Here is a 22,067-nt window from a genome sequence, read left to right on the forward strand (position 1 = left end):
CAGAGACATTACTTTGCCAACAAAGGTCTATCTAGTCAAGGCTATGATTTTTCCTGAGATCATGTATGGATGTGAGAGTTGGACTGTGAAGAAGGCTGAGCACCGAAGAATTGATGCTTTTGAACTGTGGTGTTGGAGAAGACTCTTGAGAGTCCCTTGGACTGCAAGGAGATCCAACCAGTCCATTCTGAAGGAGATCAGTCTTGGGTGTTCTTTGGAAGGAATGATGCTAAAGCTGAAACTCCAGTACTTCGGCCACCTCATGCAAAGAGTTGACTCATTGGAAAAGACTCTGATGCTGGGAGGGATTGGGGGCAGGAGGAGAAGGGGACGACGGAGGATGAGATGGCTGGATGGCATCACTGAGTCGATGGACGTGAGTCTGAGTGAACTCCGGGAGTTGGTGATGGACAGGGAGGCTTGGCGTGCTACGATTCATGGGGTCGCAAAAAGTCGGACACGACTGAGCGACTGAACTGAACTGAACTGATGCTGGATTATCCAGGTGGCCCAGTGTAATCACAGGAATGCTTGAGAGGAAGAGGAAGGCAGGAAACGGACAGGCGGCAGCACAAGGACACAGCCGCCACTGTGGGCTCTGGAGCTGGAAGGAGCGGCCGTGAGCCAAGGCACGAGACAGCCTCTAGATGCTGCAAAGGGAATCCACCCTCTAGCAGGAACACGACCCTGCTGACACCTTCCTGGAGTCTACCCAGTGAAACTCGTTTCAGACTTCTAACCTCTCAGTCTATACGTTGATACAATGTGGTATTTTGAGCCACTCAATCTGTGCCTACCTTCGACACTGCCTGCCTCATTTTGTCTATTCCTGTAACTTATAGCCCCTTGAAAATCATGCACCCAACTCAAGCCTCATAGTTTGGTAGTGCATTAAAATAGACCTTCAACACCTTCACCTTTGTTGCTTTTCAGTCGCTCAGTGGTGTCCAGCTCTTTGCAACCTCTTGGACTGCAGCATGCCACACTTCCTGGTCCTTCACCATCTCCTGGAGTTTGCTCAAACTCATGCCCATTGAGTTGGTGATACCATCCAACCATCTCATCCTCTGTCATCCCTTTCTACTCCTGCCTTCAATCTTTCCCAGCATCAGGGTCTTTTCTGATTAGTCGGCTGTTCACACCAGGTGACCAAAGGATCAGAGCTTCAGCTTCAGCATCAGTCCTTCCAATGAATATTCAGGGTTGATTTCCTTTAGGATTGACTGGTTTGATCTCCATGCTGTCCAAGGGACTCTCAAGAGTCTTCTCCAACACTACAGTTTGAAGGCCATCAATTCTACAGCCCTCAGCCTTTTTTATTGTCCCTCCCTCCTTGGGGACCCCCGGACTTCTTATCAACCTGCCTAGAAATTGACTGTCTCAATACCAAGTGAAACTGGTAGAACAGGGTTGCCCGAATTGTGAGACCGTACTATGAGTAAGCAAATCTGAGTAAGCTGAGAACAATGGCCTTGAAGCAGGATTCTTGCCTATAGTTAGGTTTTCTGTGCCCATCATTGCATGGTTTATGGGAGGGCCAACCAAGCCAAAAAATCAGGCCCATAATAGACAACAGCAGTCAAAGAAGGAAGAAATGCATTATTACATCAGGTCTGAGGGGGAAGTGAGGATTCACACAGTGCAATTAATTGCAAATTTACAAGTTAGAATGTGTCCAGAACAGCACTGTCTAATGAAAATGAAGAGGAAGCCACACATGGAATTGAACAGTTTCTAATAGTCATGTTTAAAAGGTAAAAAGAACCAGATACAATTAATTTTAACATATTTAACTCAATGTATCCAAAATATGAAACTTTCATTGTGCAATCAATATTTTAAAAATTGGAGGGAGATTTTTATCTTATTTTGTATATTTAAATTTTTGAAGTCTCATATGTATTTTATACTTACAACACATCTCAGTTCAACTGGTCATATTTCACATCCCAGTAGTCACCTGGAGATAATCTACCATATTGAATAGTGCAGATCTAGAGAAAGTTGGAGTTTTGCAGTGGGAAAAGGGGCAGTGTAAGTGGTTCAGGACTTTTCCTATAAAGGTCCATATAGTCAAAGCTAGGTTTTTTTCAGTAGTCATGTACAGATGTGAGAGCTAGACAATAAAAAAGGCTGAGGGCTGTAGAATTGATGCCTTTGAATTGTGGTATTGGAGAAGACTCTTGAGAGTCCCTTGGACAGCGTGGAGATCAAACCAGTCCATTCTAAAGGAAATCAACCCTGAATATTCACTGGAAGGATTGATGCTGAAGCAGAAGCTTCAATACTATGGCCACCTGATGTGAACAGCTGACTAATTAGAAAAGACCCTGATGCTGGGAAAGATTGAAGGCAGGAGTAGAAAGGGATGACAGAGGGTGAGATGGTTGGATGGTATCACCAACTCAATGGGCATGAGTTTGAGCAAACTCCAGGAGACGGTGAAGGACCAGGAAGTGTGGCATGCTGCAGTCCAAGAGGTTGCAAAGAGCTGGACACCACTGAGCGACTGAAAAGCAACAAAGGTGAAGGTGTTGAAGGTCTATTTTAATGCACTACCAAACTATGAGGCTTGAGTTGGGTGCATGATTTTCAAGGGGCTATAAGTTACAGGAATAGACAAAATGAGGCAGTGTTGAAGGTAGGAACAGATTGAGTGGCTCAAAATACCCCATTGTATCAATGTGTAGATTGCGAGGTCAAAAGTCTGAAACGAGTTTCACTGGGTAGACTCCAGGAAGGTGTCAGCAGGGTCGTGTTCCTGCTAGAGGGTGGATTCCCTTTGCAGCATCTAGAGGCCGTCTTGTGCCTTGGCTTGTGGCCTCTCCTTCCAGCTCTGGAGCCCACAGTGGCGGCTGTGTCCTTGTGCTGCCGCCTGTCCGTTTCCTGCCTTCCTCTTCCTCTTAAGCATTCCTGTTATTACACTGGGCCACCTGGATAATCCAGCATAGCCTCATTATTTTAAGCTTAGTGATTATTTAACTTATATGTAGAGTACATCATGCAAAATGATGAAGCACTAGCTGGAATCAAGATTGCCAGAAGAAATTTCAATAACCTCAGATATATCAGCTATCTCAGCTATGCAGATGGCAGAAAACGAAGAGGAACTAGAGACCCTCTTGAAGAAGGTGCAAGATGAGAGGGAAAAAGCTGGCTTAAAACTCAACATTCAAAAAAGTAAGATCATGGCACTTGGTTCCATCACTTCATCAAAACTAGATGGGGAAACAATGGAAACAGTGACAGATTTTTTTTTTCTTGGACTCCAAAGTCACTGCAGATGGTGACTGCAGCTATGAAATTAAAAGATGATTGCTCCTTGGAATGAAAGCTATGACAAGTCTAGACAGCATATTAAAAAGCAGAGACATTACTTTGCCAACAAAGGTCCATCTAGTCAAAGCTATGGTTTTTCCAGTAGTCATGTATGGATATGAGAACTGGACCACAAAGAAGGCTGAGTGCCAAAGAATTGATGCTTTTGACCTGTAGTGCTGGAGAAGAGACTTGAGAGTCCCTTGGAAAGTGAGAGAGTCAATTCCTAGGCAGATTGATAAGAAATTCAGGGTACCCAGGGCGGATAAAGGGGTCTGGGGCTCTCAAAGTGGAGATTGAGGGTCTGGAATTCTCAAGGAGGAGAAAAGGACAAAGTTTTTTTTTTTTTTTCCCTCTGCATTTCTTAGTCTCAGTCAATTACACAACTCAGTTTAAGTTCTGTACTAAGGATTATATACAACAACAATGTATCCGGCTGGAGGATAGTTTCTCCTGAAAACCTTCTGACTAATCCTGATATCTTAGAATGTATATTATGGGAGTGGCTCTGGAGGATTTTTCTATTGTTAAATTCTAATCTTGTTATCCTAAAATGTAAATTGTGGAAGTAGGTCTGGTAAAATTTTCAGAAATGAGACATTCTTTTGATTCATTGTAATCACTAATTAAAAGGTATATATATAGGTCTTTAGTTTCTTTAGGTAGATATATTCCTAAGTATTTTATTCTTTCCGTTGCAATGGTGAATGGAATTGTTTCCTTAATTTCTCTTTCAGTTTTCTCATTATTAGTGTATAGGAATGCAAGGGATTTCTGTGTGTTGATTTTATATCCTGCAACTTTACTATAATCATTGATTAGTTCTAGTAATTTTCTGGTGGAGTCTTTAGGGTTTTCTATGTAAAGGACCTAATGCATATATATGGAATTTAGAAAGATGGTAACAATAACCCTGTGTACGAGACAGCAAAAGAGACACCGATGTATAGATCAGTCTTATGGACTCTGTGGGAGAGGGAGAGGGTGGGGAGATTTGGGAGAATAGCATTGAAACATGTATAATATCATGTATGAAATGAGTCGCCAGTCCAGGTTCGATGCATGGTACTGGATGCTTGGGGCTGGTGCACTGGGACGACCCAGAGGGAGGGAAGGGGAGGGAGGAGGGAGGAGGGTTCAGGATGGGGAACGTGGGTATACCTGTGGCAGATTCATTTCAATATTTGGCAAAACTAATACAATATTGTAAAGTTTTTAAAAAAAAAAAGGTATATAACTCCGTTGCTAACACTAGCAAGGGGGTACTCTTTCTGCCCCCTTCTGATGTCTATGTCAGAAGCTTTCTCTGTCCCTTTTATACTTTAACAAAACTCTATTGCACAAAGCTCTGAGTGATCAAGCCTTATCTCTGACCACGGATTGAATTCTTCTCTTCTGGTGGCCAAGAATCCCGGCATCTTTTTATGGGTCAGCAGCAACCTTTCAAAAGCACAGTGATCAAACCAGTCAATCCTAAAGGAAATCAACCCTCAATGTTCATTGGAAGGACTGATGCTGAAGCTGAAGCTCCGATAATTTGGCCACTTTGTGTGAAGAGCTGACTCACTGGAAAAAGACCCTGATGCTGGGAAAGATTGAAGGCAAGAGGAGAAAGGAGCAGCAGAGGATAAGATGATTAGATAGCATCATTAACTCAATGGATACGAGTTTGAGCAAGCTTTGGGAGATGGTGAAGGACAGGGAGGCCTGCCATTTGCAGTCCATGGGGTCCCAAAGAGTCAGACATGACTGAGAGGCTGAACAACAACAATTCAAGAAGCACCATCTCACCATCTCCCATTTGTAGTAAAATTGATCTTGCTTTCCCTTCTACTGTAGAGTGTCTTTTCCCAGGAACCCTTTATTCAATTAGATTTATGAGTCACCTGGGAAGATAGTGTGTAACCTCAGGGAATTCTCAGTAGGAAGGAGTCAGCAAGGCTTAACCCCAGTTACAAAAGAGTGGGAGGTGACTTCAACTTTAACTAATCCAATGCTTTCATTTTCAAGTGAAAATGAAATGTATAGAGAGGAGCATTATACATAGTGATAAAGAATCTAAATTCTAGCTCCTGAATCCAAGACAAGAGAACGAAGAAGCTGATCAAACATGTTAGTCACTTAGTTGTGTCCGATTGTCACCCCATAGACTGTAGCCCACCAGGCTCTTCTGTCCATGGAATTCTCCAGGCAAGAATACTGCAGTGGGTAGCCATTCCCTTCTCCAAGGGATTCTCCCTACCCAGGGGTGGAATCCAGGTCTCCTGCATTGCAGATAGATTCTTTACCATCTGATTCACCAGGGAAGCCCATCTGATCAAAAGAGTTTGGTGAAAGAACTGGAGGTTTAAGCAAGTGGCAGTCATGGTACTACAGTCACAAATATAGTCCATGCAGGTATGAGAACAAGTAAAGGAGAGCGTGGGACTTTCCTGGTGGTCTGGTGGTTAAGGCTCCATGCTTCCATTGTAGAGGATTGATCCCTCGTCCCACAAGCTATGGGCATGGCCAAAAGAAAGACAAGAAGGAAAGGAGAGTGTAACTCTGAAAAAGTGACAAGGCTGATGTTTTGGCCAAGTAGTGGAAGCTGAGTGAGTAACAGTGGTAAGGGTGTGTGGGGAGGAGGTACTGACAGAAGGATTTCCATGGTTGACCAATTTCTATAGCTCAAACAGAACCAACACCTAGAGTCCTGGGTCAAACTGCCCCCTACTCCTTTTTTTTTTTGGTAAACTAGCTGACATCAGCAGAGAATTTGCAATTATCCTTCTCAGTGGCCTAAGAAAGTGTTTTCTCTCTTCAGTACATTTTTTTAGTGTTTCTGCCAGGTTGCCTTCTCCCTGAAACATTGCCAAAAAGTTGTTCTCTGATACACAATGAGATCTGAGATTCAGACGAAAACTGTCTCTGTTTTTACAGTACAGGTCTCTCCTACTTACCAAGGTGGAATGCGGTGACACTTTTTCTCAAACTCAGTACATTTATAGGCTTTTTTCACTAATGAGAATTCTAGTGCTGGATGAAATGAAAGCTCTGAAGGAAGCATTGCCATACTGGGTGTATGCTTGCATGCACACACACACACATACACACACTTGGATTTCTCTTCCAGTACATTCTCAAAGGACAGCATGCCAAATGAAGTTCTTCCCAAGCTCACCTCATGTATGCGTGCAGCCTGCATTGCTTCAGTCGTGTCCGACTCTTTGTGATTCGGGGACTGTAGCCTGTCAGGCTGCTCCGTCCATGGAATTCTCCAGGCAAGAATACTGGAGTGGGTTGCCATGCCCTCCTCCAGCGAATCTTTCTGATCCAGGAATGGAACCTACATCTCCTACATCTCCAGCTTTGGCAGGAGGGTTCTTTACCACTAGCCCCACCTGGGATGCCCAAACTCACTGCACATTCACACCCATCCCTCTGAGAATGTTTCTTCTGGACAAGGACATCTTAGGGGAAATTACTGACACTTTTTTCTTGTTGAGAAGTCTTCTTTATTGTCCACTATCTTCCTGTTGTTGAATTTTTTACAGTTTGGATGTTGTGCAGCATTTATTGATCTTTTTTGTACTATTTCAGTATGCTTTGAAACTAGACCTGAGAAAAAAATTAAAGAAAAACATGTCTCAAATATTGGTTATTCGGAAAATCCAGCTTTTCTCTTCTGAAGCATTCAGAACAAAGGAAGAAAACCACAATGATGTCTGGTTAACTTTCAATTATCCTGTTCACTTTCCACTGTTAATCTTCAGCTCTCATTAACCATTTTGGGCTTCCCTGCTGGCTCAGAGGTTAAAGCCTCTGCCTGCAATGTGGGAGACCCGGGTTTGATCCCTGGGTTGGGGAGATCCCCCGGAGAAGGAAACAGCAACCCAGTCCAGTATTCTTACCTGGAGAATCCCATGGAGAGAGGAGCCTGGTAGGCTACAGTCCATAGGGTCGCAAAGAGTCGAACAGTACTGAGCAACTTCACTTTCTTTTTAAGAGAAGCACAATAAAGCAAAAATCATGCTTTGAAGGATATAATAAGCAGATCTAGATGTTCTACAGCCATAAGTTTTCTAAAGGCTTGGCTGAAATGAGACTTTAATATGAGATGTTATTAACTCATTCTCTAAAGTAGATCTACCACAGCATCCATCAGATGACACCTTTTAGACTTTTGAGGGTTTCCCAGGTGGCGCTAGTGGTAAAGAATCTACTTGCCAATGCAGGAGACATAAGAAGCTTTAGGTTAGATCCCTGGGTCGGGAAGATCCCCTGGAGAGGGTATGGCAACCCACTCCAGTACTCTTGCCTGGATAGAGGAGCCTGAACTGAACTAAACTGATTAGAAACTTTAATTTTATCTGCAACTTTAATTCCTCTTTGCCATGTAACCTAACATAATCACACATTCTTGGGATTAGGATATAGATATCTTCCAAGAACCATTGGCTAGGTCTGGAAACTATACCTAAATCCCTCAGATTTATGTAAGCACTTACCCTCATGATCATGCATTTCTTGTATTCAATAATACATTATATTACAATGCATCTGTGTGGTTTTTCTCTCATATTGATCAAATACATGATGTCTTTCCAATACCTCCAGCTCTGTTACCAGCAAGGTGGCCCATAATTCAGTTCAGTTCTGACACTGATTACCTGGAGTTAGAGTCAGAGGGAATCACAGGTGGCTCAGTGGTAAATAAACTACTTGCCAATGCAGGTAATATGGATTCAATCCCTGGGTCAGGAAGATCCCTTGGTGAAGGAAATGGCAATATTCTTACCTGGAAATCCCATGGACAGACGAGCCTGGCAGGCTACAGTTCATGGGGCTGCAAAGAATTGGACACAACTAAGTGTGCACGCATGTGAAAGAGTAGACTGCCAGATATTTCTCTGGTGAAATGGGTTTATTTGAGATCAGCAGAGAATTTCAGTTTGGAGTCTGTAATTCATGAGCAGGTAGGGAAAGAAAATACTTTTATAGAGGGAACAGAAAGTTGGGAGAGTCAAAGTAAACAAAGAGTCAATGGCTTTTCATTGGCTGAGTCCTTGACAGGAAAGAAGAGGCATCTTTCCTCTTCCTGCTGGACTCTTGTTATCATTGTGGGGCTTGAGAGCTTCCCCTTCTGGTTTCCTGACTATATTTAATTGAAGCATCTGTTTGTTAGTTTTTCATACTTAATTAAAGTTGTGAACCTAAATAAAGATGGGAGGTAATAATCAAGCAGAGAACATTTATTTGGGAACAAAGAATTGCAATTCAGAACACATAGATTCAGATAGCAACCCAACCAGTGTCCTGCTAAGGAATAAAAGCCAGAGGTTTTTGAAGGCAGAGAAGGACAGTTTGCCTTACAAGAGGTGGAGGCAAAAGTTAGTCTTGTCTAAACTTGATTGATTGCCAAGATTATCACTCAGATCAGATCAGATCAGTCGCTCAGTCGTGTCCGATTCTTTGTGACCCCATGAATCGCAGCACACCAGGCCTCCCTGTCCATCACCATCTCCCGGAGTTCACTTAGACTCACGTCTATCGAGTCAGTGATGCCATCCAGCCATCTCATCCTCTGTCGTCCCCTTCTCTTCTTGCCCCCAATCCCTCCCAACATCAGAGTCTTTTCCAATGAGTCAACTCTTCGCATGAGGTGGCCAAAGACTGGAGTTTCAGCGTTAGCATCATTCCTTCCAAAGAAATCCCAGGGCTGATCTCCTTCAGAATGGACTGGTTGGATCTCCTTGCAGTCCAAGGGACTCTCAAGAGTCTTCTCCAACACCACAGTTCAAAAGCATCAATTCTTCGGCGCTCAGCCTTCTTCACAGTCCAACTCTCACAACCATACATGACCACTGGAAAAACCATAGCCTTGACTAGATGAACATTTGTTGGCAAAGTAATGTCTCTGCTTTTGAATATGCTATCTAGGTTGGTCATAATTTTCCTTCCAAGGAGTCAGTGTCTTTTGATTTGATGGCTGCAATCACCATCTGCAGTGATTTTGGAGCCCAGAAAAATAAAGTCTGTCACTGTTTCCACTGTTTCCCCATCTATTTCCCATGAAGTGATGGGACCGGGTGCCATGATCTTTGTTTTCTGAATGTTGAGCTTTAAGCCAACTTTTTCACTCTCCACTTTCACTTTTATCAAGAGGCTTTTGAGTTCCTCTTCACTTTTTGCCATAAGGGTGGTATCATCTGCATATCTGAGGTTATTGATATTTCTCCTGGAAATCTTGATTCCAGCTTGTGTTTCTTCGAGCCCAGCGTTTCTCATGATGTACTCTGCATATAAGTTAAATAAGCAGGGTGACAATATACAGCCTTGACATATTCCTTTTCCTATTTGGAACCAGTCTGTTGCTCCATGTCCAGTTCTAACTGTTGCTTCCTGACCTGCATGTAGGTTTCTCAAGAGGCAGATCAGGTGGTCTGGTATTCCCATCTCTTTCAGAATTTTCCACAGTTTATTGTGATCCACACAGTAAAAGGCTTTGGCATAGTCAATAAAGCAGAAATAGATGTTTTTTTGGAACTCTCTTGCTTTTTCCATGATCCAGCAGATGCTGGCAATTTGATCTTTGGTTCCTCTGCCTTTTCTAAAACCAGCTTTAACATCAGGAAGTTCATGGTTCACATATTGCTGAAGCCTGGCTCGGAGAATTTTGAGCATTACTTTACTAGCGTGTGAGATGAGTGCAATTGTGTGGTAGGTTGAGCATTCTTTGGCATTGCCTTTCTTTGGGATTGGAATGAAAACTGACCTTTTGCAGTCCTGTGGCCACTGCTGAGTTTTCCAAATTTGCTGGCATATTGAATGCAGCACTTTCACAGCATCATCTTTCAGGATTTGGAATAGCTCAACTGGAATTCCATCACCTCCACTAGCTTTGTTCGTAGTGATTTTTTCTAAGGCCCACCTGACTTCACATTACAGGATGTCTGGCTCTAGGTGAGTGATCACACCATCGTGATTATTTGGGTCATGAAGATCTTTTTTGTACAGTTCTTCTGTGTATTCTTGTCATCTCTTCTTAATATCTTCTGCTTCTGTTAGGTCCATACATTTCTGTCCTTTATTGAGCCCATCTTTGCATGAAATGTTCCTTTGGTATCTCTGATTTTCTTGAAGAGATCCCTAGTCTTTCCCATTCTATTGTTTTCCTCTATTTCTTTGCATTGATCACTGAGGAAGGCTTTCTTATCTCTTCTTGCTATTCTTTGGAACTCTGCATTCAGATGTTTATATCTTTCCTTTTCTCTTTTGCTTTTCACTTCTCTTCTTTTCACAGCTATTTGTCAGGCCTCCCCAGACAGCCATTTTGCTTTTTTGCATTTCTTTTCCATGGGGATGGTCTTGATCCCTGTCTCCTGTACAATGTCACGAACCTCATTCCATAGTTCATCAGGCACTCTGTCTATTAGATCTAGTCCTTTAAATCTATTTCTCACTTCCACTGTATAATCATAAGGGATTTGATTTAGGTCATACCTGAATGGTCTAGTGGTTTTCCCTACTTTCTTCAATTTAAGTCTCAGTTTGGCAATAAGGAGTTCATGGTCTGAGCCACAGTCAGCTCCTGGTCTTGTTTTTGCTGACTGTATAGACCTTCTCCATCTTTGGCTGCAAAGAATATAATCAATCTGATTTTGGTGTTGACCATCTGGTGATGTCCATGTATAGCGTCTTCTCTTGTGTTGTTGGAAGGGGGTGTTTGTTATGACCAGTGCATTTTCTTGGCAAAACTTTATTAGTCTTTGCCCTGCTTCATTCCGTATTCCAAGGCCAAATTTGCCTGTTACTCCAGGTGTTTCTTGACTTCCTACGTTTGCATTCCAGTCCCCCATAATGAAAAGGACATCTTTTTTGGGTGTTAGTTCTAAAAAGTCTTGTAGGTCTTCATAGAACCGTTCAACTTCAGCTTCTTCAGTGTTACTGGTTGGGGTATAGACTTGGATTAGTGTGATATTGAATGGTTTGCCTTGGAAAGGAACAGAGATCATTCTGTCGTTTTTGAGATTGCATCTAAGTACTGCATTTCAGACTCTTTTGTTGACCGTGATGGCCACTCCATTTCTTCTGAGGGGTTCCTGCCCTCAGTAGTAGATATAATGGTCATCTGAGTTAAATTCACCCATTCCAGTCGATTTCAGTTCGCTGATTCCTAGAATGTTGACATTCACTCTTGCCATCTCTTGTTTGACCACTTGCAATTTGCCTTGATTCATGGACCTGACATTCCAGGTTCCTATGCAATATTGCTCTTTACATCATCGGACCTTGCTTCTATCACCAGTCACATCCATAGCTGGGTATTCTTTTTGCTTTGGCGCCATCCCTTCATTGTTTCTGGAGTTATTTCTCCACTGATCTCCAGTAGCATATTGGGCACCTATTTGTATGACAAGTTGCAGGTGTTCTTGCAGAGTCCTTGGAATATTTGTGGTTTGGCTCAGTTCAAAAGTTTATAGTTCCTCCTACCTGCTGAGAATGTGCATTATGTTCACCACCTTAATGACCTCCTGGCTACACTTTAAAGTCCCTTGACACAAGTGGCTCTATCTTATTTCACAATCCACAAAGTGAAAGCCTTTATTTTCAACCTTCAACTACTATTTATGACTGATCAAGGGAAAAAATCTAACATTTCATTCAATAATTTTATTCAACAAATATGTTATTGACTGCTTGAGACATTCTTTGTAATGTTCGGGATGCTAGGTGAACAAGAGGGAATTTAGCACATTTCATGACCTCACGTTGCTTGCTTACATTTTTAAGTTGAGTGGCAGACAATGAAGAGCTGAATAACTAAATATATAACATGGCATCAGGTAATTATACATATTATGAAGAAAAGTAAAGCAGTGTAGGGAGAAAAACCTACAGGGAGAAGGAGTGGCAGGAAGGAGATGGAGCTTCATGTAATGTGATGTTAATAATGCTATCTGGGGTGTTAAAGAAACAGCAGACCTCAAATGAAGTCCTCTGTTCTCATGACAGCAAACCAAGACTTAATTGCAGCTTCAACCTCTACCAGGAATGCTACTTTTAAATACAATCTGAAATTTCCTGATCAGTACTAGTATGAACAAAGACTAGCCAAGAATGTTGCTTACCACCAATTCTATATGGATTTAGTTGTAACCCTGTTAAGTCACTGACCAACAGTGCAGTGATTTAATTTCCTCTCAAAGGAAATTAATTTCCTTTGAGAGGAAATTAAGACAATAACAGGATGAGGTCCTCTGTGTTTTGGACAAGCAGCCTCCTTAGATAGATGTATATTGCAGAAAGAATTTTAATGAACCCAGATTCTTGCACTTACCAGTATGATGAAATAAAATCTGTGTTTTAAGACAGGGCAAGAAAATTCAAACATAAAATTCTCTCTCTGTGTGTTTGTGTCTTCTCCCTTCCTCTCTAAAGTGCACTGAGCATCTGCCTTACATGTTAATCAGAGCTCTTCCAAGATGAGAGTGCCTGCTCAACAGCAAAGATCATTTTTCCCCTCTCTGATGCTAGCGATGTAAGCACTTAAAAGAATAACATTATTTCCCAACTCTGTAGGGGGTTGAAGTGACTTACTGCTTGCTCTGTATGCACTTACCTGGACTGTATATATTATGTAAAATATCTGAATGTCATTTTGGTGCACAAAAATGTATATGACCATGCCTTTGACTTCTAACGGGTGAAACAGTTCCTCAGAACTTCTGAGCATCTGTCTTCCAGGCTATGATCCTCAGTTTGGCTCGAATAAGATTCCCTCTTTTCTTCTGAACCTGATGGTAAATTGAATTTTCATTGACACATACATAGAAAAATTATTAGAATTGTTAACTTTGGATAGCTTGTCTTTGTGCCTAGATTTTGTCTGTTACCAAGATGCCTGACTGACTACACATATTCTCTAGTCAAAAATCATGTGTGTGTGTGTGTGCGCGTGTGCACTAAGTTGTGTCCCACTCTTTTGTAACCCTATGGACTGTAGCCCATCAGACTCCTCTGTCCATGGGATTTCCCAGGCAAGAATACTGGAGTGAGTTGCCATGTCCACTTCCGGGGTCTTCCTAACCCGGAAATCTAACTCATGTCTCCTCCATTGGCAGGCAGATTCTTTACCACTTGAGGCACCTGGGAAGCCTAGTCAAAAATCGTATATACATGTATATACTGTCTCCTCTCCTACCTTTTGGGAGCAATTTCTTCACAGCCACTGAGATACTGTCTCCCTAGCTTTTGGTTATCATCCTCAGTAAGATCTTGAATAAAACTGAAACTCACAACTCTCATGTTGTGCATTTTTCTGTAAGTCAACATGAAGTAATCTGCATAAAAAAACTACTGACTTTCCCTCCCTGCAAAAGAGGATGACCTGATCTGAGCAGGTTTTTTTTTTTTTTTGCCAATAATTTCCTTATCCTCTCTTTTTTCTGTCTGTAGAAACCTTCCATTTTGTACAACTCCTTGGAGTACCTTTCTGTTTTCTAGATGGGATGCTGCATGATTCATGAACCATTGAATAAAGTCGATTAAATTTCATTTTTACTCTACTGCATTCTGTTTTCTAACAGGGGGATGAGGATTCCAGGCAGTGAGAAACACTGTGCAAAACATCCTGAAGTGAGAATTTGATTGGTGGTTTTGTGGAACAATGAAGAGGCCCAAGTGTGACTGTTGCCAAGTGAGTGAGGAGAAAAGAGGCAGGAAGTTGAGCAAGGGTGGTCCAGTGGCTAAGACTTTGTGCTTCCAATGTAGGGGGCCCAGGTTTGATCCCTATTCAGGGAATTGATCTCACACGCTACAACTAGGATCTGATGCAGCCAAACAAGTTAAAAAATTTTTTTTTTAACCCAATGCACAAACTAAGGGAGGGGGGAAGAGAAGAATTTGAGCCAGAGAAATATGACAGGGGATCAGATCCTTCAGGCCCTTGTAGGGTTCAGGCTCTGGATTCTACTCTGAGTGAAATCAGAGCCATTGGATAGTTCTGAGCAGATAAGCACTGTGACTTAACATTCTTTAAAAGGCCCTTTCTGGCTAAATTAAGAAGTATAGGTTGCAAAATTGAGGCAGAGAGAGACCAGTGAAGAGACTACTTCAACAGTCCCAATGTAAAAAAGAAATGTGATATGGAGCAGTTGTAGTGGTGGTGATGAGAAGTGGTAGGATGCTGGATATATATTTAAAGGTTAAATTGATGGATTTCCTGATGGGCTGGAGAAAAGAAAGATGTCAAATGGTGATTCCAAAGTTTTTTTTTTTTTTTTTTATAAGAACCAATGTGACATTGATTAAGATGAGAAAACTGGCATAGGATGAGTCTGAGGAGGGGCAAGAAGCAGGAACTTGGCTTGTGGGCATGTTAGGTATTTTTGTCTAGCTGATGATAATGAACCAAATACATGCAATATTTTGGTCAAACCAAAGAAACTTCACAACTCTGTGAGGAGATATTAATTGTCCCCACTTTTTAGATGAGGAAATTGGGATTCAAGGAAGTGAAGAACCTTGTCCAAGTTGACACAGCCGGAACAAGTTAGACTTGTTGTTGAGACTGTAACTGAGCAGGACCCTATGGGGCCTTCCCAGGACAGGCCTTCCCCCACAGCCTCTGCTTTAGCTCTTCTCTGAAGTACCTAGATAACTTTATTTGATGCACATTTCTTGAATTGTTTTACAGATGTGACTCCCATACCCCAACAAATGGAAGATGTTAACCACTTGATGACCAGGAGCACACAGGCCCAGGCCTCCTAGTACTTCAGACTGATAATGTTAGCCCCTGTGACACCATCCTGTTACCTCACCTTCAGCCAGTCAGAGAATTGTGGTTGAGCTGATCACATACCCTGCAACCTCCCTCCGTCACCTGGGTTTTAAATATGCTTTACCAAAATGCTTAGGGGAGCTTGTGGCTTTTTAGTGGTTGAGCCACCCGTCTCCTTGCACGGGCCTGAAATAAACCTTTATCTTCTCTAAACTCCAAAGTTTAGGTTTTTTTGGACTCACTGTACATTGGGCACATGAACTTGTGCTAATAAGACAAGGGTTTCCAGTGTGGTCTTCTAGGTTCTCTTAAGCATCATGGTTGCCTCAGCTCCTCACAGTTTGTAGCACAATAAAGCTAAACAACCAGACAACGGACACACTGCTAAGTCCTCCTGTGGCTCATGACCTGAATTAGACAATAACTTTTTTTTACCTTGTCATAGCTTCTTATAGACTGTGTTTCTTCTGAATCTACTGCAGCTTTGTGGTTGGTAGCCAGGAATTTTAAAACACGGGCTTAATGCTCTTTTTAACATGGAATATGTGTCTCCATTTTTACAATTTACATGTATAATGCAAATCTGGTTTTTAATATTTATATGTAGCTTTGAAAAAAGCAAAAAGATGATTTTTTTCTATGTATTTTGCCCATATATCAATTTTGTTAATTTGTGCTTTGAATGGGAGTGTTGACTTCCTTTGTTATGATCATTTTAACTTCTCATAAGTTTAACCAGACATTGGAAAGCTTAAAATATCAGGTAGTTACCAAACAATTATATTAGGTGATAATTCTCCACTTTTCCTATAGTGAATAAACCACTAAGTTCTTTTATACTTTTTTTCCCTCTAAATATGAATGTTTGCTTCCAGACCATTAGCAACTTGCTAGAGAAACTATAAAGCAGCATAACCTAAAGTGAAAATGAAACCTTGCAATTCAAGATCAATCTCAAATTCACAACAGCAACATGAGACAGTGTGAAACTAGCATTCGATATTCTTTAAGTCATTTTTTTACTAAATTTTCTGGGGATATACCTTTTGGTCAATGAGGTGCACTTGTTTTTAAATACCAACTAGTAATTCCATTCAATTAATTTTCTTGTTTGGCTACGTCATGTGGCATGTGGGATCTTAGTTCCCTAACTAAGGTTTATAACACATGTCCCCCTACAGAGGAAGCACAGAATTACAACCACTGGACCCCTAGGGAAGTCCTTCATCTAATTTTTCAAGTCAAAATTCCAGATGCTGTTTTGAATGCTGGGATATAGAGCAGTGAAAAAAAAAATGGATAAAAAACATAACACCTTCATGGAGCTTAATTTCTAATGAGGAGAGATGTGTTCAGTGAAAACAATTATAGCGTTAAGAGTAGGCAAGGCTATCCAGGTTAGATGAGGGCTTGTCTGACTGTTGTTGGGATTCTATGGTGGAGAGTTAAAAAAAAATGGGGAGGAACAGGAGGGAGTTAAAATGAGAGTTCTGAGGGTGAGTTAGGATGTCAAGGTGGAGGGGAGTCAGTATCTACGGGTGGAGAAGAACTTCACTTAAGAGCCTTGTTTGGTGGGAAATGGAACTAAGGGTCTACTAGGTGATCATTAAATATTTATTGAAAAAAATTTACCCAATTCTCCATGTCCAGATAACTTATTTTATATAGATTTTTGTTTTATTAAAGGCTTAAATAGAATTGTCTATCAGTTCAGTTCAGTCACTCAGTCGTGTCCGACTCTGTGACCCCAAGTACTGCAGCACATGCCAAGCTTCCCTGTCCATCACCAACACCTGGAGCTTTGCTCAAACTCATGTCCATTGAGTTGGTGATGCCATCCGACCATCTTATCCTCTGTCATCCCCTTCTCCTCCTGCCTTCAATCTTTTCCAGCATCAGGGTCTTTTCCAATGAGTCAGTTCTTCACATCAGGTGGCCAAAGTATTGGAGTTTCAGCTTCAGCATCAGTCCTTCCAATGAATATTCAGAACTGATTTCCTTTAGGATTGACTGGTTTGGTCTCCTGGCAGTCCAAGGGACTCTCAAGAGTCTTCTCCAACACCACAGTTCAAAAGCATCAGTTCTTTGGTGCTCACTTTCTTTATAGTCCAACTCTCACATCTATATATGCTGCTGCTGCTGCTGCTAAGTCACTTCAGTCATGTCCGACTCTGTGCGACCCCATAGATGGCAGCCCACCAGGCTCTGCCATCCCTGGGATTCTCCAGGCAAGAACACTATAGTGGGTTGCCATTTCCTTCTCCAGTGCATGAAAGTCAAAAGTCAAAGTGAGGTTGCTCAGTCGTGTCCGACTCTTAGTAACCCCATGGACTGCAGCCTACCAGTCTCCTCCATCCATGGGATTTTCCAGCCAAGAGTACTGGAGTGGGGTGCCATTGCCTTCTCAACATCTATATATGACTACTGGAAAAACCATTGCTTTTACTATACAGACCTTTGTTGGCAAAGTAATGTCCCTGCTTTTTAATATGCTGTCTAGATTGGTCATAACTTTTCTTCCAAGGAGTAAGCGTCTTTTCATTTCATAGCTGCGTCAACATCTGCAGTGATTTTGGAGCCCAGAAAAATAAAGTCTGTTACTGTTTCCCCATCTACTTGCCACGAAATAATGGGATAGGATGCCATGATCTTAATTTTTTGAATGTTGAGTTTTAAGCCACACTCTCCTCTTTCACTTTCATCAAGAGGCTCTTTAGTTCTTTGCTTTCTGCCATAAGTGTGGTGTCATCTGCACATCTGAGGTTATTGATATTTCTCCTGGCAATCTTGGTTCCAGTTTGTGTTTCATCCAGCCCAGCATTTCACATGATGTACTCATCATGTGATAAATAACCAGGTTAAATAAATTAAATAAGAATTGTCTATCAAAGGCTGCTAAAAGATTGAATCCAAAATATTGATGGCTAGTTATATCATAGTAAGGGAGCTGTTTAGAGACACCAAATATAGAGTGGGGGTAAATACACTCTTTTTTGAATGGTGAAAAGTAGATTTAGGGTTCTCCCAGTGGTCAGAAGAACACAAGATTTTCAGATAAGATCAGGCACGTTCAGGGTGGTATGGCCATAGACAGAAGAACACAAGATTTTCAGAATATAATCTTTCTCCTCTGATGGAGCTAGCAAAAGATGCATTGGGGAAGTCATGGCACAGAAGGCATTGGTGTCATGTCAGCTGTTCATCACAAGTGAAGTAAGGAGTTCAAAACAGAATAAAAATCTTGCAAAAATTTGTGTGTTACAAAGTGTTAAATAAGCATTTAAATGGACAAATATGAAAGTGGTAAAATTAGGAAAAAATAGTGCAAACTATCACTAATACTAGACATCCCAAAAATGATACTTGAAGTTCTACTAATAAAATTGAAGAACAGAAAACTCTACATTAAAAAAACTCTCCCAAAGCTAATTACACACAGACAAGATTATAGCCATAATCTATACAATCATAAAATTTTAGAGTTGGAGGAATGCAGAGGTTCACTGGTTATCATATTCAAAATGACCAGCCACATAAAAGGGAAATGAATAGATTTCAGATTCATTATAGCTGACTTTCTGAAAATGCTTGATTTTATGCTGCTGCAGCTGAAACAGTACCAGGAATCATTAGGAGTACCACAGCTTGAAAGCCAAATAATAAACATAGTTTTATTCTTGGGCAAACGCTGCTTAAACAGATCAGGGAATGGCAGAACCAGGGAGACAAGGGAAGCAGGATCTGCATGTAAGATTACAACTTTTCAGTCTCTGAAGAGGGATACTAAGAAAAATTGGGACTCAAGTGATTAAAGTTTAAGACCAAGGAGAATCCCAGCCAAGCTTCAGATATTTTTTTAAAAAGGTTTTTATTTTGTTTTAGGGTATGTCTGCTCAGTTGCTCAGTTATGTCTGACTCTGCAGCCCCATGGACTGTAGCCCACAAGCTCCTCTGCCCATGGAATTTTCTAGGCAAGGATATTGGAGTGGGGTGTCATTTCCTACTCAGGTATTAGGATATAGCCAATTAACAATGTTGTGATAGTTTCAGGTGAACAGGGAAGGGGCTCAGCCATACATGTACATGTATCTGTTCTCCTCCAAACTCCGCTACCATCCAGGTTGCCACAACATTGAGCAGAGTAAGCCTGGGGTATTTTTAAAATAATTTGAGAAAGAAAACGGACACTGAAGGAGGAAGTGTTACTTTAAATAGAAATGAGTTATTATATGGGTCAATATAGAGAGTCACAAGAGACTTTCTAGAATCCTCAGGGTTTTTTCTCAGGATGGTGGTCGGGCTGATGTATTCCTTCCTTTAATAGCCCCATGGTGCAGCCATCCAGCCTGCTTTTCTTGTGCTGAGGAGTTGTCTCTGATTACTATTATATATACATCAGATCAGATCAGATCAGATCAGTTGCTCAGTCGTGTCCGACTCATTGTGACCCCATGAATCACAGCATGCAAGGCCTCCCTGTCCATCACCAACTCCCGGAGTTCACTCAGACTCACGTCCATCGAGTCAGTGATGCCATCCAGCCATCTCATCCTCTGTCGTCCCCTTCTCCTCCTGCCCCAATCTCTCCCAGCATCAGAGTCTTTTCCAATGAGTCAACTCTTCGCATGAGGTGGCCAAAGTACCGGAGTTTCAGCTTTAGCATCATTCCTTCCAAAGAACACCCAGGGCTGATCTCCTTCAGAATGGACTGGTTGGATCTCCTTGCAGTCCAAGGGATTCTCTAGAGTCTTCTCCAACACCACAGTTCAAAAGCATCAATTCTTTGGCACTCAGCTTTCTTCACAGTCCAACTCTCACATCCACATATGACTACTGGAAAAACCATAGCCTTGACTAGATGGACCTTTGTTGGCAAAGTAATGTCTCTGCTTTTGAATATGCTACTAGGTTGGTCATAAGTTTCCTTCCAAGGAGTAAGTGTCTTTTAATTTGATGGCTGCAGTCACCATCTGCAGTGATTTTGGAGCGCCAAAAATAAAGTCTGACACTGTTTCCACTATTTCCCCATCTATTTCCCATGAAGTGATGGGACCAGATGCCATGATCTTAGTTTACTGAATGTTGAGCTTTAAGCCAACTTTTTCACTCTCCTCTTTCACCTTCATCAAGAGGCTTTTTAGTTCCTCTTCACTTTCTGCCATAAGGGTGGTGTCATCTGCATATCTGAGGTTATTGATATTTCTCCTGGAAATCTTGATTCCAGCTTGTGCTTCTTCCAGCCCAGCGTTTCTCATGATGTACTCCACATAGAAGTTAAATGAGCAGGGTGAAAATATACAGCCTTGATGCACTCCTTTTCCTATTTGGAACCAGTCTGTTGTTCCATGTCCAGTTCTAACTGTTGCTTCCTGACCTGCATGTAGGTTTCTCAAGAGGCAGATCAGGTGGTCTGGTATTCCCATCTCTTTCAGAATTTTCCACAGTTTATTGTGATCCACACAGTCAAAGGCTTTGGCATAGTCAATAAAGAAGAAATAGATGTTTTTCTGGAACTCTCTTGCTTTTTTGATGATCCAGCGGATATTGGCAATTTGGTCTCTGGTTTCTCTGCCTTTTCTAAAACCATCTTGAACATCTGGAAGTTCACGGTTCATGTATTGCTGAAGGTTGGCTTGGGGAATTTTGAGCATTACTTACTAGTGTGTGAGATGAGTGCAATTGTGTGGTAGGTTGAGCATTCTTTGGCATTGCCTTTCTTTGGGATTGGAATGAAAACTGACCTTTTCCAGTCCTATGGCCACTGCTGAGTTTTCCAAACTTGCTGGCATATTGAGTGCAGCACTTTCACAGAAGCATCTTTCAGAACTTGAAATAGCTCAACTGGAATTCCATCACCTGCACTAGCTTTGTTCATAATGATGCTTTCTAAGGCCCACTTGACTTCACATTCCAGGATATCTGGCTCTAGATGAGTGATCATACCAACATGATTATCTTGGTTGTGAAGATCTTTTTTGTACAGTTCTTCTATGTATTCTTGCCACCTATTCTTAATATCTTCTGCTTCTGTTAGGTCCATACCATTTCTGTCCTTTATCGAGCCCATCTTTGCATGAAATATTCCCTTGGCATCTCTAATTTTCTTGAAGAGATCTCTAGTCTCTCCCATTCTGTTGTTTTCCTCTATTTCTTTGCATTGATCACTGAGGAAGGCTTTCTTATCTCTTCTTGCTATTCTTTGGAACTCTGCATTCAGATGCTTATATCTTTCCTTTTCTGTTTTGCTTTTTGCTTCTCTTCTTTTCACAGCTATTTGTAAGGCCTCCCCAGACAGCCATTTTGCTTTTTTGCATTTCTTTTCCATGGGGATGGTCTTGATCCCTGTCTCTGTACAATGTCACAAACCTCCATCCATAGTTCATCAGGCACTCTATCTATCAGATCTAGGCCCTTAAATCTATTTCTCACTTCCACTGTATAATCATAAGGGATTTGACTGAGGTCATACCTGAATGGTCTAGTAGTTTTCCCTACTTTCTTCAATTTAAGTCTGAATTTGGCAATAAGGAGTTCATGATCTTAGCCACAGTCAGCTCCCAGTTTTGTTTTTGCTGACTGTATAGAGCTTCTCCATCTTTGGCTGCAAAGAATATAATGAATCTGATTTCAGTTTTGACCATCTGGTGATGTCCATGTGTAGTCTTCTCTTGTGTTGTTGGAAGAAAGTGTTTGCTATGATACTAGTATATATGGTAGTTATATAACTACCATATATACTAGTATATCCCATGACTATTTTTCCCAGGAAGTCCGGCTACCCAAAGGGGTAAGATTAATGCAATTTCTCCTTTTCTTTCTACTCCAAAAGACAAGAACAGTGAGCCTTCTAGTTTTTTAATTTCATGAGTTTATTCTTATTCACTACAAGGACCTATGGGAAAGTTACAAAGAATCCAGAATCTTACAAAGATCTTACAGTCATTACTTCTATACTTTTTAATTTTATTCTTTTATAACAAAGTAT

At 41.4% G+C, this 22,067-nt stretch overlaps 1 long non-coding RNA gene across 1 annotated transcript in view; it reads left to right on the forward strand.

Annotated features, from left to right (window-relative positions):
- The window catches only part of LOC138986365 (uncharacterized), a 39,801-nt gene extending 24,137 nt beyond the window's left edge, over nt 1-15,664 (forward strand). Inside the window, exons 2-3 of the long non-coding RNA XR_011463195.1 lie at nt 13,887-13,996; nt 14,996-15,664. This is a non-coding gene — a long non-coding RNA (uncharacterized lncRNA). The remainder of the gene's footprint in view (nt 1-13,886; nt 13,997-14,995) is intronic.
- The last annotated feature ends 6,403 nt before the right edge of the window (nt 15,665-22,067 follow it).

Source organism: Bos mutus, chromosome 3, assembly GCF_027580195.1.
Source record: "Bos mutus isolate GX-2022 chromosome 3, NWIPB_WYAK_1.1, whole genome shotgun sequence".
NCBI lineage: Eukaryota > Metazoa > Chordata > Mammalia > Artiodactyla > Bovidae > Bos > Bos mutus.